Here is a 19,692-nt window from a genome sequence, read left to right on the forward strand (position 1 = left end):
TTGTCAAAACACACCGAATTACACCCAATACTTACCGATCATTTCAATCGTCACAAATGCAATCGACAATGCAAGCTGATAGGCTAAACTATTTTCCATACATTTTACAAATCAGTTTTTAATTATTTTATTACTAAAATTCAATGATAAAAATTAAAAATTCTGGAAAAATTATTAAGAGTCTTCCCTCTGTGATGAAGATGGGCTTCTAATTAAGATCTTTCAAACAGAAGGGAGTGTCGTGAAAGAGAGAGAGAGAGAGAGAGAGGACCATGCTGTAGCCATGTTCATCCTCATTGTTCAAATATTGCAATTTGTTTAAGTGTCGAAAGTTGGTTCTTAAACTTAGAAATGTCATTTTTCCAGGCTGAAGCACAGAAACTCCTCATTTCCTTACAGCGAGATGCGTGGATTACGACAGAAAGATTTGATTTCACTGGGTTTAAGAATGAAACTTTGAAGCGACTGTTCAGCAGCGTGTCTGTCCTGGATTTTCCGGCATTGCCAAATCAAGAATGGAATCAGGTAAATGAACAAATGGATGTAATTCAGACCTTTTCGGACTCCTTTCTGTGTACTCGCATCTGAAAAGTTCACAACAAATTTTGATTGTCTCACGCCAACTCATTTATTAACAGTTATCTCATTCGAAACGAACAGCAAACGCTGATATTTCAAGAGGTTATGGAATCTCCATCTTATAGTGTATTTTAATATTATACTATAAATGCAGGACGTATTGATTCCTACTAGTCTATGCAGGTATATGCATAGACTCGAAGGAACACAGCCTAAAGAACCTTTTCTATGCTTTTTTCCCAGCGTGTTCTCGATTTCTATTATTATTATTATTATTATTATTATTATTATTATTATTATTATTATTATTATTATTGTTATTATTATTATTATTTTGGCTCCGGCAAGGAGAGTTTTCGTTTTCAGGTAAAAAAAAAAACAAAAAAACTCGGAATTTAAACTCGTAACTTAGAAAAATCAAGGAAAAAGTCACACAGCAAGCAGTAATTGTTAAGATTAGAAATACACCTTCTGTCCAAAAAGAAACCGAACTTTTCGAAAACAGAAGAAACTAGTGGCACCACCTGTTGTATCTTTTTGTTGTCGAAAGCAGCAACCTTCATTAGTATTGTGTCAACTGTTTATGACATTTGTTTCATTAGAAACCGAGTTATAGTGCCTAGAGTGACAGTGTGTTTTTGACGAACGGTGTTTTTTACGTCACAATATTCATGCCGTACACGACGAATTCTCGCTATCAATCGCTTCAAAACTTCGAGATAAAACTCATTGACCGTTTGGCCAGGCGAAACGAATTCTTTGTGGATAATGCCCTTGGAATCGTAGAAACAAATCAGCATTGTCTTTACTTTTGACTTCTCCAAGCGACTCTTTTTCGGGTGCCCCTCTTCTGGTGGTCTCCACTCAGCACTCGGGCTCTTTGTTTCGGGCTCATACTCAAAACACCACGTTTCGTCACCAGTAACGATCGTCTCAAGGAAGTTTGTCCTTACGAGCGATTTTAATGAGGTCTTTGCAGTGTTCGATTCGATACATTTTTTGGTCGTCGGTTAACTTGTGGGGAACAAATCGCGAATTAAATTACGAAGGCCCAAACTCTCGGTCAAAATGTTGTGCACAGTTGATTTTGGAATCCCCAATTCATCTTCGATCAATCTCACGGACGATTTCGGCTTTTCTTGGATGAAATTACGCGCCTTTTGGATGCTAACTTCGCTCACTCCAGTTTTTGGACAGCTCGGCTTTTCGTCGTCCTCAAGCGTCTCACGCAGTGGCGTAGCTACGGGGGTGGGGTGCGAAGGGAGCAGTCCGCCCCGGGCGGCACTTTGAACCTTTTGAACTTTTGAAGTTAATTCTAAAATACAGTCTCGAGAACTGATTTCCAGATATTGTAATACTACTGCGAATTTTCCTCACAACTGCTGTAAGTGTTGCTAGTTGTGAGAAGAGTTTTTCTAAATAAAACTGATTAAGAATCGCCTACATTACTATGAAATAGACTTCGCCAATGTCATCGACGATTTTGCTAAAAGAAAAGCAAGAAAAATAACATTTTAGAACGTTGAAGTTAAAGTTTTACTTCAAAAATAAACATAGTGTTTTAATTTATTTCCCTATACGTCGTTTTGACTTTTTGTAGTATTTTTGCTGTGTGTTGAGAGGGGCGGCAAACTCAGGGATCTCCCCGGGCGACAAAAGCTCTAGCTACGCCGCTGGTCTCACGACCACTTTAAAATCGCTTAAACCACTCGTAAACATACGGGATAATCATTCATCACCATATGCTTTTTGAAGCATTTGATGCATTTCGGTAAAGCTTTTACCAAGTTTAACACAAAAGTTATTCGCAGCTCTCTGTTTGAAACTCATTTTCCGACCTTTCGTCAAAATACACTGTCACTCTTGGCATTATAACTCGACTTCTAATGAAACGAATGTCATGAACAGTTGACACAACACTAATTAAGGTTGCCGCTTTCGACAATAAAAAGATACAACAGGAGGTGCCACCGAAGAAGGTCACTAGCCCAACTAATTTCCACACACAGGAAGAAGAACGAATGGTGTCGTCAACCTACATTTTGGATTATATATATATATTAAACTCAAGTAAACAATATCACCACGTGTGTCAATTTTATTTATTTTTTTATGATTTATAGCTCGATTGCATCCAGCTAGAGTGACATACTTGAAGTTTTATATTTTCTGAAGAATAATTATTTTCTAAGAAGCCGTACTAAGCCGTGAACCACATTTCGGAAACGATGCTCAGAATATTTCTCCCATGATGAATGGGAATTGTCAATATGATAAGTGCATGACTCTTAATCTAACAACATATTCTGAAAGTGTGCAAATAAAATCACTGGATGATTCCTAGACAAATTTGGGAATAATATGGAAAACGATATTTTTTTTGAGTCTACTTAGTTACATAAGACCAAGTAAAGCTGTCATATTATCATGAAGCTTAGCTAAAAATGAGAAATATTGCTTAATATTGCTAATATGAAATAAATACAGCGATAAAGCATATTTTATTTTACAGGTTAAAAACATCCAAGCCGTTATGAGAAGTACTTACAGTACAGGTTTTGTACGTCTTAAGTACAAACAGCTGAAACTGGAACCAGGTAGGCGATTCCAACCCCTTTTGAAGAGTTTTTCGCTTAGGATTCAATGTTTATCACGTATAAAACCATATTTATTTTTTATCGGATCCATCGCAATTAATCAAATGAATGCACAGAAACTAGTGATGTTTATCCTACCTCGAGAATTTCTATCTTTAAATGACTCGTATTTCATCATGTGAGAAACAATAACGATAAAATTCGGTCAGTATATTAATATGCTTATCCTGGCTGCCATCTTAGGCAGATATTGTATTGGATAAATGTTTATTCTTTGAAAACTAATATCTTCGTGTTCAGTTATCCATGTATGTAGTGATGCTCATTAAACCTCCAGGGTTTCTGTTGAAGGTAAAGTTATGACGTTTCTGTTATCAAACTATTATTATCATTGAAGTATTCTCTAAATTCTGTTATCGGTAGAAGTTATATTCACGGCATTCTTTTAAAAAAATCTATTCCATTCCATGCAGTGCTCACTATTTCGTGAATAGAATTTACCATCGTCTCAAGTTTCTTGTTCATTTCTTGATTACATTTTATCATTTTGGTGTTTTTATAGATCTTTCTGCCATTATGGCGGACGGAGTGAACAGAGAGGCTGACGCTAAAGAAGTGTGGAGGAAGTGGAGGGATACAACTGGGACACTCATCAGAAAACAGTATCTGGCTTATGTAACTTTGGCCAACATGGCTGCGGAAGCAAATGGTACGTAAGTGTATCTCATACTTGTTCACGAACTCCTTAAAGACTACGATTGTATTCTAGCTTAGTATATTGTGTTATAATTACATTCAATTAAGCGATATCGGTTTTTAGTAGAGTTAAATAAATAAGATATCTTTCAAGAGAAAACATATTGTTTTCAGCAACATTCGAAATGAGCAGGATGAAATTTTTTTTTTTTTTTCGTTGACTGTGCATTGTGCAAGCGCATGTTTCAAATGGTGTAGTGAACCTTCATCAGTCAAATTCCGATCTAATAGACCCGTTACTCCACACACACATCAATATACTGTACATTAACCTCAGAGAAAAACTAGTGCCCATTAAAAGCCAATGACATTAAATTGTATTTTAAACTTAGAATCACCATTTTTGTCCCTAAGGATAAACTTATTAAGTTGCAATAGGTAAGGGTTTCATTCAAGAATCAAGTATTTGCCGATCTGCTAGCATTTTGGTTTCGTTGCTTTTTATTACCATATAGACACGTCATTGTAGAATGTCTCATCCAGGTAACTGAAAGAATGATGACACCGTAAAATATTGTTTCTTTTTTATTTTGTTGCTGATGTCATCATGATATGTTTTGATGTTATGTATCTTGTAGATCCTCAAACATCTGAGATGAAATCTCAGATGTTTGAAGATCAACAAGATATGTTGATATCTCTGAAATGCTTTTACATATTCTTTTCTAAAATAAAAGGAAAATTCACCAGTGGAAATTTTTTTTTTACTGTTTTGAACTGCCACAAAATTTTCCAACATGGATTTCATTACTCCAAATCAAGAGGGAGTGGAGGAGGAAGGCGTTTTTGTTTATTCCATCTACCGTTGGAAAAACTGAGTAAAAGGCCAGAGGAGAGGCAAGAGCGATTTTAAAGGTATTTGATGAGATTTAATAAAGGAACTTTGTCATTTGTCAGTAAACTCCACCATTCTCCAAGTTAGCTTATTCAGGAGAGCAATTACACTATCATTATTCGCATTTTCAGCACATTTTCTGTACATTTTAAGCTTATGCTGTGTACTTCTATGAAACGAATATCACCAAAACCTTATTTAATTAACGAATATCTATAATTCAAGAGTTTACAAAAACCAGTTAGAATACTATTATCACTATTATCGATTCTTCGACCTCATCCTACTAAATTATGTCCTACCATCTTAGTCTTAGGAGCAATCTATAAATAATTACCACAAACACTGATCATTATATAAGGGTTATATTTTTATAAATCTTAACATTGCTCATTAAAGACAGGATTACCTTAAAATCGAATATCATCAAAAATTAAGATTTTATTTACAAGGAGTGAAAAAGTGAAGCAACCGAATTTGTGACATTAGTGACAGAAATCACAACTCTTATGATGGCAGAAAGTGTTCATCTGAGACGGGTAGTTTTTATTTCAGGTAGATAATGTGGTCTCCCTCGATGATTCATTGACTCCCTGGAGGCCTCTCTTAATAATATTAGCTCTAAATCTATGCATTTTAGAAACGTTTTAAAATCTTTTGTTTCTTTCTTATACTTGCTCAGCACAGACAGGAGATAACATTCCAAGTTTGTAGGAAATCCATGTCATTATTTCTAAAGAATGTGCTTCTGTACCGCCCAGATTTTTGGGACGAATGCTTTAAAATTCTGCAATAGTTAAGAATTGGAATTTTTATTTGCCGTTTATTTACAATGCATTGAAATATAACGCTGATATCTAAAAAAGAAGTGAGAATCTATTTAGATTTTCACCTTTTCTCCTTTTAACCAAACATGATATTTTGATGATATGCCTACCCTAGGTTTCGAGAACCATGCAGAGCTAGTCTTAAATGACTACGAGACACCAACATTTCGAAAACAGGTTAACGATATGTGGCTATATGTGCGTCCTCTCTACCAAAAACTCCATGCTTATGTAAGAAAGAAGCTGCGAGAAAAACTCCCAGGTGTGATTCCGAAGGATGGAACCATTCCTGGACATTTACTAGGTATGTATGCTAACAAGTAAATTGTATTTCACATCAAGGGTAACCCACATGATGCAGAAAACGAACATCGCTCTTTATCCTTTCATTTAAAAATAATTACTAATGAAATATGTTTTATGCCACTGTGCAAATATAACGCTTGTGTAGCTCTGTGGAAAAAGGTTTGCCTCCGTAGCACCAGACGCCAGAAGAAATACCATTATAAGTTGAATTCTAGTCACAAACTAGAGGAACCTCTTTTCTAGGCCTTTTTTTTTTTTTTCTCAGCCCATCCCCACTCAGAGACCTTTAGAGTAGAGAAATAGACGTTTTTCTTTCTCCTGAAAATTCGGATTTTTAATATCGCAACGCACAGAATTGACTGCATAACTCGCACTATTTCAGATAATGTTATGGCTTCAGTTCATGAGATGGTGATATCTGTCTCTCTCTCTCTCTCTCTCTCTCTCCCTCTCCCTCTCCCTCCCTCCATATGCCTAAGAAACTGTTGATAGATTTGGAATTAGCCTCAATGACGGATTACAATGAAAACTGGTTTCCACCTTCATCTACTAAAAAGATGGATTAATTAAAATAGTAAAAAAGAGTCTTACTGACTTCCGTCCGGAATAAATCGCATCAAAGAATGAAGATACCTTTTTTTAAGTATACAGAATACTTAAAAAAAGTTTACAGAATACATAAATCATATGTATTTTTGTTTTGTTTTTTTCAATTAATAATTTACCGCACTTCTATAGGATAACTGAGGTAAATGAAAATTACAAAATAAAACCAATTAAACATTATTAAAAATCGAAATTAAAATATTTAATATTATATTCATGAAAAAAGCATATGTAGATAGTGGGAGCTAGAAACTTCTGTTGTATTCAAAAAAATGCCAACACAAGATTTAACTCTGCTATTTTATAAGTTTTTATAACAAAGACGGGTGCTACTGATCGGAAAGGAACTTTCTCTGAAAAATAAATTAAAAAAAACAGCTGTTGATTTAAAAAAAGTGGTGAAGTTCTTTCAGGACAGCTTACTTTGCTTTGGTTCAGCTAACACTGCTGAAATAATGATATGTGCAAGCAGGCACTAACACTAAACAAATATGACTGAAGAAAACAATTGAAGTTGGTCCTAGAGTCCTAAAAGGTGTCTCCCCGTAGTGGGCTAAATTGGGTAGTCTTGGCTTTTTGGGCTGATGTTTTAAGAACATCAGCCATTTCTTCAGCTATATTTGTTTAGTGTTAGTGCCTGCATGCACATATCATTATTTTTATGTTCCCTGAAGATGGTAATGTAATATTACCGAAATATAGAAAGTATTAATTAAAGTTTTTAATTAATATTATAGTATATGCTGTGTTTCCCTAAAATCTGACAGTAATGTATCACCAAAGTATAAGTTTATCTACAAGAATTAGATTCCAGAGAGAGAGAGAGAGAGAGAGAGAGAGAGTTATTGCAAATAACTTAAATATGGAGAGGCGGAAGATTAAAACGAATTTTAAATTTGTGCAACCTAATTCTATAAACCGCATCTAACGTTATATCAAGTTAGAAATTTCAGGCAGCTGCCAGTGTTTCTGTTAGAAAGGCTAATGATAGAAAACTTGATTTTTATTACTATTATTATTTTATGACTTGCAAGAGTGCTAGAAGAAAATATTAATACTTTAATACAGATTTTTATACAGATTTTTCTAGACATTTTTGTTTCAGCATGATAAGCAACTTTTTGGAAGGAGATGACAGTTGACAGGAGAGAACTTCTATTCGGCCAACAGGCAAGTAAAAGTAAACGATTTGTTGAAATATGGGATCAAACAAGGGACGTTTAGGTATTCAGTCTTAAATGTTCAGGCTTAAATTCAGTCTTAATGTTCTTACATCTGGACTATTTCGGATGTAAGATGGTACAATAATTTACATCACACCCTAATTACTAAGAAATTAACTGTTGAGAATCCGTAGAGAAATTATCTCGAATTGAAGGTAATTATTAGAATTTTTGTATTTATTTTGAATATTATATTTCTGATTAATCTGATATAGGAAGATGCTTTGTTCAAGGAATCGCTTTCTGGTAATGTGCATTCTTGCTTTCCGATTTTAAGGATCAACTTGACTCATTCTGAAAGGAACATAAGAACAAACGCATTATTGATGGGTGGAAGAAGATCGTGTCATGTCAATCATCATAATCCTTTATTTATGAAAAGTAATATCTTTTTTTTTTAATAATTCCAAAATACTGGCTGTCATGTGGAGAACTTTCTTCCTCCTCTTCAAAAAATGCCAATTTTGTTGAGAGATAAAAGCCTGAATATATTTTTTCTTTGAGAATCGTGACATCACAAGTGTTTTACGTAACCTAGTAGTTCATATTATCCAGTACTGGTCAAAACTGAATTTATAGGATTTATTTTAGTACGAAATCTCGACGCCACTTTATTTTTATTTTTATTTTTACCAAAATCTATAAACTAGAAAGTAAAGGCATATATTTCAGATAGAAAAGGTCATAAATTACTTTATCAGCTTCATTGGCGAAAGCGTATGTAAAACGGTCAACTATGATTAAGTGCTCAATCATTGCGAATATCGCAGTCGCTGTCGAGAGCCGAAGTTAGCGATGGAATTAAAAATTTGGTCATTGAAACAAATCGTATTTTGTTTTAGAATAACAATCTTATTCTTTTTCTTCCTCTTCCTCTTCTTCATCAGCCATTTTCTGCCCACTGCTCAACGATGACCTCAGCCAAAGTCTTCCATCACTCCTATCTTGAGCTTTTCTATGCCACTGAATTCCAGCTTCTTTAATCTCTTTAATGTCATCTTCCCACCGTTTTTTTTTGGTCCTCCGGTAGCTCTCTTACCATCTGTGGGATACCATTAAGTATTAACTTTGTTCATTTTTGAGGGTTATTTCTTGCAAGAAGTAACACTCAAAACTTGGCACTTTCTTCTTGCAATATGCAACAAGAACAGTGACTGGATAGAAAAAGACGATATATTCGTTGCATGATTTTCCTTGACTGTTATACAGTCATGCAGTTGAAAATGCAATTCTTTAAAAGGCTTTGCATTATTTTTTCCCTTATGATATTAATTCCTTCAAGTTCTAATATCTGCAAAATATCTTTGTTCTAGTAATTCTAACTCTACGGTAACTGCATTTCTAGGAGACATGTGGGCAAGGAAGTGGAGTAATCTTTACACGCTGCTCGTGCCTTACGATGTTCCACCTCTTGACGTAACCAATATAATGAGGAAACTGGTTAGTAAACTATTTTTCACTCCTTTAATCTGGTAATATATTCTCTGTTATTAACTCTACACTATCCATATTTGGTTCTAATATAGATGACATAAAGAAAATAATTTTGCTGCTTCATTTGGTAACCATATTTCATGAAGTTTGCATCTGTCTGTCTTTGAACACGAACGATTTTTTCACCAACAGAAGAATAAAGTTGTATTAAGGCAATCTGAATGCGTGTCTAATTTTCCCAAATATCCGACCATTTTCAGAGAGGACAGTTTCATTTCAGTTAGGAAATTATCTAATTGGTAATGATGGTGTTTCTTGTCTAATTACAGCCGACATCTAATGTGGAACATAACACAAAACAACCACTTTGAACTAGAGAATGTTGATACTTGAGGTAATGATTTCTATCAGTCCATAAACTTCAAGAACTGTATACTATTGGAACGCCTATATAACAGAGAGATTGACAAATTTAACATCTCATTTATACCACAGAACAGCCTCTATTCATCAGAGTATGATGTCTACAAAGATCATGAAGCATTCCACTGGAATGCTGGCCATACTCCATTACATACATCTCTCCCTCAGTTGTGTCAGATTGGAGATTGGAGTACAGCGGATCCTCGCGAAGAGCTCATTCTGTCTCACTCCACAGATCCTCTTGGGTTGAGATCCTTTGAATAAGCAGACTTATTCAAGGACGGACACGCCCTCATAATCCTGGAATATTTTATGAATGATCTATGACTTTTCACAAGGCACACATTTTATTGTAACCCTCATCAGATGGATCAAATTTGACCATGAAAGGGTAAAACTAACTCAACAACAATGTTGAGTTAGAGATTCAGATGTCTCTCGTTAAGGAAACGATCCCCACGTTCCTGGGCGTATTACTATAACCAAACTAGGCAAATGCCTGGAACTAAAAAAAGTAGCAAAATTGATTTCTTATTATTAAGAATAAAAGGGAATAAAATGAAGAGGAACTAAAATTTCGTTTACAAAGGGCTAAGTTTTTTTTTTTTTTTTTATAAAGTGGCACTTTTCCACATTATCACGCTGCTGCTGTGGCACTTCATATACATTAAAATGAAACAACTGAAAAACCACATTCTTTAGGCAATCAATTTTTTTCCACTCTTCAGTTGTCTTTCAGAATTGTACTCGCTACATCCATAACTACTTCGGCTTACAAAAGTGAAATAGCAGTTGTTGTCTGCTACCTTACTTAATCAGTGATATGATCTGACACGTTGAGAAGTTCTATATGATTGCTCTTAATTGCACTTATATTTTGGCCCATCTGTGGGACCACACGAGCCTTGTAACACTCTGTCCTCTCCTATTCACAAATAAGTTGACTCGGGCTGAAGGATTGGATTTTTTCCTCTTGTTAGGCCAATCTCGGTGTACTCTAGACAAGGTTGTATTTAACACACTATAGCAGACCGCTAATGTGAAGACAACTACCATACTTCGTTCTGAATAACTTAAATCACACACACACACACACACACACACACACACACACACACACACACACACACACACACACACACACACACACACACACACACACACACACACACACACACACACACACACACACACACACACACACACACACACACACACACACAAACATCTGCATCTGCGAATTTAGCTAATGAAATATGAGATCGCCACATCCATAACTACTTTGATATATACTGTATATATATATATATAAATGACTTTAAACCGAGATAAGGTATTAAATTTAATGATAATGATACAACTAGTTTCAGCCTTTTACAGCCTTCTTCAGGTAGCCACTAAAGGTAGAACACAGTAATAAAAATTGAAGTTACAAAAAAACTGAGAATTACAGGCAAAAATGCAATACATAATTGACACAAAAACGTTGTACTTTTCAAATCGTTCTATCTAACGCGCTATTGTTTGTTGCATGCGTGCTTGCAGGTTCACGTGAACGCCAGTATTGAACAACTGCAGCATGGCTATCAGGGATGTTGTAACTCAAATTGCTGTTGAAATGTTCAGGATTAAGGAGGATTTCCCTGGACTCCACGATTTTCCTTTCAAACTAATCACTATAGCGAAAAATGTTTTCGGATTTATCTCAGCACACTGAGTGACTCTGTAGATTATCATGAGGATTGTTAGAGAAAAGAACGTGACTGGATAGCGCAGATGCACGTGACCTTTTGTAAGAGATGTCTCTCTTATGCTCCTCAATACGCAGTTCAACAGATTTGTTAGTTTGTGCAAAATAAGTAATATTACAGTCGCACCATAACTTGTAAACACCTGGATATTTCAGGTTAGGATGAAAAGGCTTCGGATGGCTTATAAGAGAACGGACCTTAGGGAGTGTAGTGAAAAACGTCCTGATGTTGTATTTTTTATGGACTTTAGCCAATTTATTAGAGACTGAACTAATATAAGGTATTGAGATGCTACCTTTAAAAACAGTAATATCCGTAGTACGCTGCCTCGGAGGATCCAGAAGAAATTTCTTAATCGTTTTTCAATGATACACACACACACACACACACACACACACACACACACACACACACACACACACACACACACACACACACACACACACACACACACACACACACACACACACACACACACACACACACACACACACACACACACAGTCAGAGACTATAGAATCATTTTCCATGAAGAAGAAGGCCACATGGCGTTGAATTTCATTACCTTGAATTAAGATACATACTTGAATTATTGCACACCTGTGCAAGAAAAGAACTGAAATTCTTTAATCATTGGAGTTGGAATGGAGATCTGGCTGTGTGTGTGTGTGTGTGTGTGTGTGTGTGTGTGTGTGTGTGTGTGTGTGTGTGTGTGTGTGTGTGTGTGTGTGTGTGTGTGTGTGTGTGTGTGCGTGTGTGTGTGTGTGTGTGTGTGTGTGTGTGTGTGTGTGTGTGTGTGTGTGTGTGTGTGTGTGTGAAAGAGAGAGAGAGAGAGCACTGAAGCTGATATTAGTCTAAATTCGGGTCACCGAACTGCAGATATTTTGTCCCTATGTTTTTAATCATTTTTGTAAACACTATGAACAAAGCATGCAGAGTAAGTTGCACAGAGGCATAAATATCTAAAACTGGTGTGATAATTTAAAAAACTTAGTTACATAGTTACATCCGAAAATCATCGTTTTGATGTTTAGTGATAGAAAAATATACTATTTTTCAGTGAATTCGAATAGCGCTTTAATTTTGATATTTTAATAAAATCAAATATGTTTTTGTTGTTTTTTTAAAAATTCGAAATATCTCAACATCTAAAAATGACCGCTCAAAAAAACATTCAAAAACATTCACTTATTTTCATAATTGTATGATTTAGTGGTCCTTCAAGTTTTCCGATGGATTCGTGCCAAGATTTCATTGAATCTGCACGGTATTTGTTTATGGAAATTGGAAACTGAATATTGAAAGTGGAGTGGTTCTAAAAACATACAAAAGGAAATATTTCGAGTAAGCAAAGCTGAGTTGCTTGTGTTCACTGTAATGGTGCTTGAAGGAATTCGGATAAATTCACATCTATTAGGAGAACTTCGCTTTTCATCTTCCCCTTAAAAGAGTAAGTTCAATGGCCTATCATGCCAATAACTGATCATATCTTCAGAGTATTCTATGTTTGTAAATTGCTGAATTTCTCTGGTCAAAATAATGTTGGGAAGGAAAAATGTCATTCACTGTCATATGAGTCTGGCTAATCCACTTTGGGAACATTGTTAATCTTATGTTTGTCAAGTTCTGCATGCTCATACCTCTAAAAGGCAACTACCTAGCTCCCAGTAAGTACAAACATGCCAACAACAACAATCAGCTGTTTAACTATTGACTGCTCTGGCTCGACATAATGAAACACAACGAAGTATTTTTAACTCTGATGTCCTCCTTAAAGTTATGTTTTCCTTTTATGCATCATCTGAGATATTGGATGTATATGTTCTAGCGAAGGAGTTATATAAGCAGATGCCCTCCAATAGCATTTAAATATTACAAAAAAAGAGTTCATCACGTGACGAAATATTCATGAAAATTTTACTTACACTTTCATTATCTCCTTCATCAATTTCGAACAGGTTGTGTATGCACAACCTCTTCACAACCGAAAAGTAGGAACAGACAAAATAATTTCTGAAATTGGAAAAAATCTGGAAGACGTTAACAAAAGAAGCATTATTTAAAGTGATTAGGCTTAATATATCAAGTGGAAGAGGAAGTATTTGATTTCTATGAAAGTTTGATGGGAATGCAACGGACTGTAAAGTTATCGAACCCCAAATTAACTCAGCGATGCCTGAAAAGTAATAATAAATATCGTGAAGCATAGAATAAAATCAAAAATAAGATGTTATTCAGATGAAGATTAGTTTAGATCCCAGAATGATAAAGGAACTGGAGAACAATAATAGACCGAACAAGTGAAGTAATAAAGCTACATGCATTGCTTCTTTTCAGATTTAGGAAAGGATTTGACAACAACGTACAATGAACAAGTTTTTTTTTTTTTTTTTTTTCAAATAATGAAGGAATTGGAATAGACTAAAATGAAAGAAGACTGATTAAAAATTGTATACCAGCAAGAAAATAAAAATACGAATACAGGAAAAATGAAACACCTGCAGAAATAAAAAAAAGAAGATGTAAGACAGGTTGTGCAGTGTAAACGTCAATCTTGCTTTTCAACATGTATAAGAGAATGCAAGGAAATTAATAAAAGAAAGAATGAGCGGGGTAACTGTAGGTGCATTGCAGATACATAGAATACGCTTTGTTGATGATCTCTTTCTATTAGCCGAGAAAGAATGAACAGGATTCAAAACAGATATTATCTAGGATGGATGAAGAGTTATATGATTATGTACTTAAAATAGATGCAGAAAAAACTAAACTCATTGTGGAAGGTTTAAAAGAACAACATAAGATAATAATAAAATAGTGGTTAGATGTAAGAATATTGAACAAATAAACTCGTTCATATATCTTGGAGGAATTATTTGAGAGAGGGAAGATGTAATTTAGAAATATGAAGTAGAATTGCTATGATGAAAGTATTAAAGAAAAAGAGAGCTAATTCAATACAAACACGAAAAGTAAAGGCATACAGAAAAGATTTACGAAAAACATTCGTTTGGAGCATGTTCCCATATTGTTGTGAAACTGGAACCACAACAACCGAAGAACGAAAAGAAATTAAAGCATTTGAAATGTACTCCTGGAGAGTATTGCTGAGAATAAATTGGAAAGAAAGAAAAACTAATGAAGAAGTCTTACGTGAAATAAAAGAGAGCCGAGTATTGAAGAAGACAATCATGCATCAAGAAGAAAATCATGCATCATGAAGAAAGTCATATAAGCGTATTAGAAGGAAATTTACCATAGAACAGAAGAAGAGGGCGGCCGAAATGCACATTCTTCGAGGAGATGTTTACATCAATCGGAAGAGGTTATAAATTACTAAAGACGAAAGCCCGAAATAGGATGACTGGAAGAGAGAAGTTAGAATAATGATGATGTTTATGCATGGAGGGATAGGGATTATATTATAATGATGTAGTGTATTGAGAAATTTGAAAAGCTATTTGAGGTTGTAAATTCAATTTCTTAAGGTGAGTAACGCATGGTTGATACGAAGTGTGAAACAACTTTTGCGCAAGGAGTGCGAGAAAACGATGTAACTAACTTCTGCGCAGCCAGTTGCACAACGATGCCTGACGACACTTAAAAATGTACGTTTGATCAATTCTTTAAGAACCTATTGTGACACTGTAAAGAAAATTGATGCTCTTCAGTTTCTTCCTGATGAAAAAGCCAACATTTAGAAATACTGAAAATAAGTCTTGCTTTCACGTACAGCCAATAATTTTAGTTTCCAGTATGCTTTTCTGAAATATGAATAAAATTGCAATATAATTTATTTTTCATCAATAATACCTTAAAAAATAGATAGCTGTTTTTATTGCTATGATGCCTATTGATAAACAGATCCGTGTCTATTTGAGGAGCCTTCGTACTTCAGCAGCAAGGATTTCGAGATGTTTGTCCTTCGTTGGAATGACAGAGGTTCGAGTCGTGTCTAGAGTGCGAGGAACAACTTTTTATTAGCTTTTCAACTGAAGGTTAGTTAGCTGTCTCATGCAGAAGTGGCAGAGCATTTCCACCCTGAAACGTGGGTTTTTCATCAAAAGTCATAATACGCTGGACTCATAGGCATAGTTGCATTAACAATAATTTAAAGAATCAAAATTAAAGTCTATTTGAATAACTTTTATTCTCCGAACATCCAACTTCATCATCAACAATATATTAGTGATTAAATAAATACATTAATTTGTTTTGCATTTCTTTATATTTTCATGTAGCATGTTGATGTATGCAAATGGAATGTCCCTCAGCATTGATGAATGTAGGGAATACAGAAGGTATCGTTTTCAGTGCAGCAAGGGCTGTTGTGATCATTTTCCCCGTGACGATCACTTTCACAAGAATTCTTAGGAGAAAAACAGTCTGGAATTGTGACCAGCTAATGATTTCAGATGTCTCAATAGACGATTTTTTTTCTTCATTTATTGGACCAACGTGTTTCTCCGAGCAATAATTTAAATTTTTTCAAATTATTTAAATATCAATTCTTTTTTCTTATTTAGCTGAGCGAACTCTTTAATACTGATTTTGGATTTCAGAAGTGGGACGAAAGAAAGATGTTTGAAGTGACCGAAGAGTATTTCACATCCATGGGTTTACCAGGAATGCCAAATTCCTTCTGGACAAAGTCATTATTGAAGAAGCCCACGGACAAGATTGTGATATGTCAACCTTCTGCGTGGAATATCTTCAACGGAACCGATTTCAGGTATACAGTTCAAATATTAAAACAAATGTAAAAACATAAAAACAAATATTTCGATGGGATCTAACGTGTTTTTTAAAGTTCGCATTTCTAAAACTTAAATGAAGACAGGAATAAAGTATTAAATTATTTATGAAAGAAAATCAATTTCCCATTTCTCCGATTTATAATCCCATCCTAATCTTGTCGTAAACTTTCATAAAAATGAAATCTGGTTTAGAATTACACCAAAAAATATGCATTAAGAAATATGCCCCCCTTCTGAACAGCAAATTTTAGAATAAGTAAATAACAGGATTGTTTATAATGCTGGAAATTATATTTCATAAATTTATTCAACAAATACTAATACAGACAGAACAATGAAACAACTAATCATTGTTGATATGCTTGCTCGGAAGAGGTGCCAGTGTAGCGTAAGCCGCACTGGCACCTTTTCCATGGCATGCATGTCACTACTCAAGTGGATAAAAAAGGCGTCTTTATTGCGCGTGGACTAAATCAATTTTCACTTTGCAGATAGAGTACTATGGATTCCTCCAATGCAGAAAAGCGTTTACAAATAGCATGCTTTCTCTCTTTCTCTCTATCCAACGTTTTCAATTATTCTCTGTTATTTTAATATTTTAATATCGTTCAGATTCGAAAAATTGATGCGAGGAAAGATGTTCTCCCTAATTTTTAATTTTTTGAAATGAGAGAGAGAGAGAGAGAGAGAGAGAGAGAGAGAGAGAGAGAGAGAGAGAGAGAGAGAGAGAGAATCGATAATTATCGTTTTTGGTCGTTTAAGAATATTCTTAGACTTTTCTACTACTGCAAAAACGACAATTTTCTTTCTCCCTAACACGAGGCTACGTACAAAAAAGTTGAAACTAAGTGCGCTCATTACGCAGTTTGAATGCATGTGCTGCCATCTAGTATTCATGATGGTGATTTTGGATGTCGTGAAAAATCACTTCAATTATAATTGACGAAATGGATGGTCATTATCCATTCACTTCCTGGCTCAGGAAAAACTACATTTTCAATTATTCTTTATCTCTGAGGTTTTCCCCCTTCCTTTTCAACGAGAAATTTCGACAATGATCAGATATTGAATCTAGCTTTGTCCTCTAAATTTAAGGAACCGAAGAGTAAAATTATTCCATTGTACTTTATGAGGAAATTTTTATGCTTTTAAGTGTGCTATAGTCTCCAAACTTTTTCAGGCTCATTTGCAGAAGTGAAGTAAAAAAAATTTCAAGAGTTATTTATTTATTTTTTTTTTTTTGTGTGTGTAATGATTTTAACGTTTATAACGACGAAGCAATCATTTGAATGAAATATTTTTGCGGCTTTTACAACTTCGAAAATAAACTTTTACTAATGAGAAAATGAGAAAATATAATAAAAAAATCAGTGCATTTTTGACTTCGTCTTATGAGCAGTGATAAAATTACCAAATGTTTACATAATAGTATCAAATAATTGTAACAGAAAAAAAAAAAAAAATTCTGCCGAAACCCGGGATCGAACCAGGGACCTTTAGATCTTCAGTCTAACGCTCTCCCAACTGAGCTATTTCGGCAGCGATGCTCTCATTTCTTGAAACTGGTGATACCTAATATAAGACATTTCTAGACGGCTATAATTTCTTTGATTATTATTTTAATATTTATGTTTTATGGCAACAGATGTTTCCTGCAAAGTGAGGAGGAGAGATTACAAATTATTCTGACGCTAATATCACTTTAGGATGACTTAATACTTCAGTAACATGGGCAAAAGAGAATAAAATTTAACGTTTGGGACAGATGTTGAAATGCTTTATCAAGTTGGGGTATACTGCTTAAGAAAACTAAGGAAGCTGTTGATCTAGATGTGAGTGCAAATAAAGTTTAAAGGTTAAAAGTTCAAATGACCTATACAAAAGAGATAAACATAACCATACAGGAAGATCATCATAAACATGAATGAGGAAGCAAATGTTTATTCTCTTTGACGTTCGTTTGGGATTTAGGAAAATTTGGAAACGATGGAGAGAGAGAGAGAGAGAGAGAGAGTGCAAAGACGGATGTCAAATGATAACTGACAGATGTGAAATGTCAAATAGATGGACCGATGATAGCATATTGATGCGCCTTCTAATATACTGCGGGTGCTCTTAGCGAAACGGCACTTCATGTAATCATCGTACAAATAGGTGACAAATAGCGCGGTTAGTAGTTGGAAGGGGACCAATCGTTCGATGCTGTTGACACACTCTCCCTCGATGAGTCTTCGGACTCTCTGGAGGTGTCTAATAATAATAATAATAATAATAATAATAATAATAATAATAATAATAATAATAATAATAATATCTGAAATACAAACTTAATATCAAACTTTTGTTAACCCTTGAAAAAAATGCTCAAAAATTATCAAAATTCTGAAACACCGTTTTAGAATTTTGATAATCAAAAAATAAATAAATAACATAAAAAGAAGGAAAAGCGTAAGATAGATATTAACTGAAACTTTTAATTCACGCATAATTAAGGTGATTACAGCTACAAGGAATTTTTCATTTCAACATTTCTTCAGGACATTCACATCAAATACGAGTTTTTTGGACTCGTATTTGATGCCTCATGAATTACAAATATCGGGAAGGAGTGTGCATCAGCAAAATAACGAAAAGATTTTCGAGTGCTGCCATTGCTGTAACAAAAATATTGGCTTGCTAACTAAACGAATTCATAAATTTTAACTTTTATTAAACTAAGTCAGATTGATTTTCGCAAACTTCACTGAGTTCCAATAAATTCAGCAGATACAATTTATTAATTCTCATTTTATCAATAGCGATTAGTCTTCTCTCAAAAAAAATTCTTCTCTTTTTTTTTTTTTTTTTTTTCACTTAGAAATGCAAGTAGTTTGCAGTTATGTCGTAATCAAATGTTTTACAGCCAAAGATATATTGCTATTAGATATATTAGTTCCATTCAAACTAACATTTGGTTGTGTATGATTACTACAGAGTTCGACACTGCACCAAGATCACCATGGAAGATCTCATTTCTGCACATCACGAGGTGGCTCATATTATTTATTATTCCCTTTACCAAGACGAACCCTTCTTATTTCGCAAAGGTGCTAATCCAGGTCGGTATTTTTTATTTATTTGTTTATTTTCAGAGTTCTTTATGATATTTATAAAAACAACAATAACAACAACTAGTGATTCAGCAAAGATTAAAAAAAAATTATAACCTCTACGTAAATACTTCAGCAAAAGTATTAAAAGAAAAAAAAACATGACGTAAAAATGACATAATAAAGAGACGTTTTGTGATCAGCCAAATGAAAAAAAAAAAAAAAAAAAGGAAATCCAAACAGAAATTAAAATATATATAGGTTAAAAGGCAGGCCAAAAAAGTCGGGGAGGATAATAAATAAAACGCTTTCAAATATATTTTCTTTTTTTTTTATTCTTTTTTTATAGATTTATGAAAATATGGAAGAATAATTTCAATGTTTCGTATGCCAGAGACATATCTGCTCAAGCTGCGAGTTGTCCAACATAAAATTCCATCTCCTTCCATTGCTTCACCCGGTGTTAGTAACACGCAGAAAATCGTGAACGACTTGTAGACATTAAATTT

At 34.4% G+C, this 19,692-nt stretch overlaps 1 non-coding gene across 1 annotated transcript; it reads right to left on the reverse strand.

The window, feature by feature from the left end:
- Positions 1-17,560: 17,560 nt before the first annotated feature.
- Positions 17,561-17,633, reverse strand: TRNAF-GAA (transfer RNA phenylalanine (anticodon GAA)). The gene has a single exon. It is a non-coding gene; the product is annotated as a tRNA-Phe (tRNA).
- Between the last annotated feature and the right edge of the window lie 2,059 nt (positions 17,634-19,692).

The sequence above is a fragment of the Typopeltis vanoorti genome, chromosome 1 (genome assembly GCF_054136105.1).
Source record: "Typopeltis vanoorti isolate ZY-2024b chromosome 1, IOZ_Tvanoo_1.0, whole genome shotgun sequence".
NCBI lineage: Eukaryota > Metazoa > Arthropoda > Arachnida > Uropygi > Thelyphonidae > Typopeltis > Typopeltis vanoorti.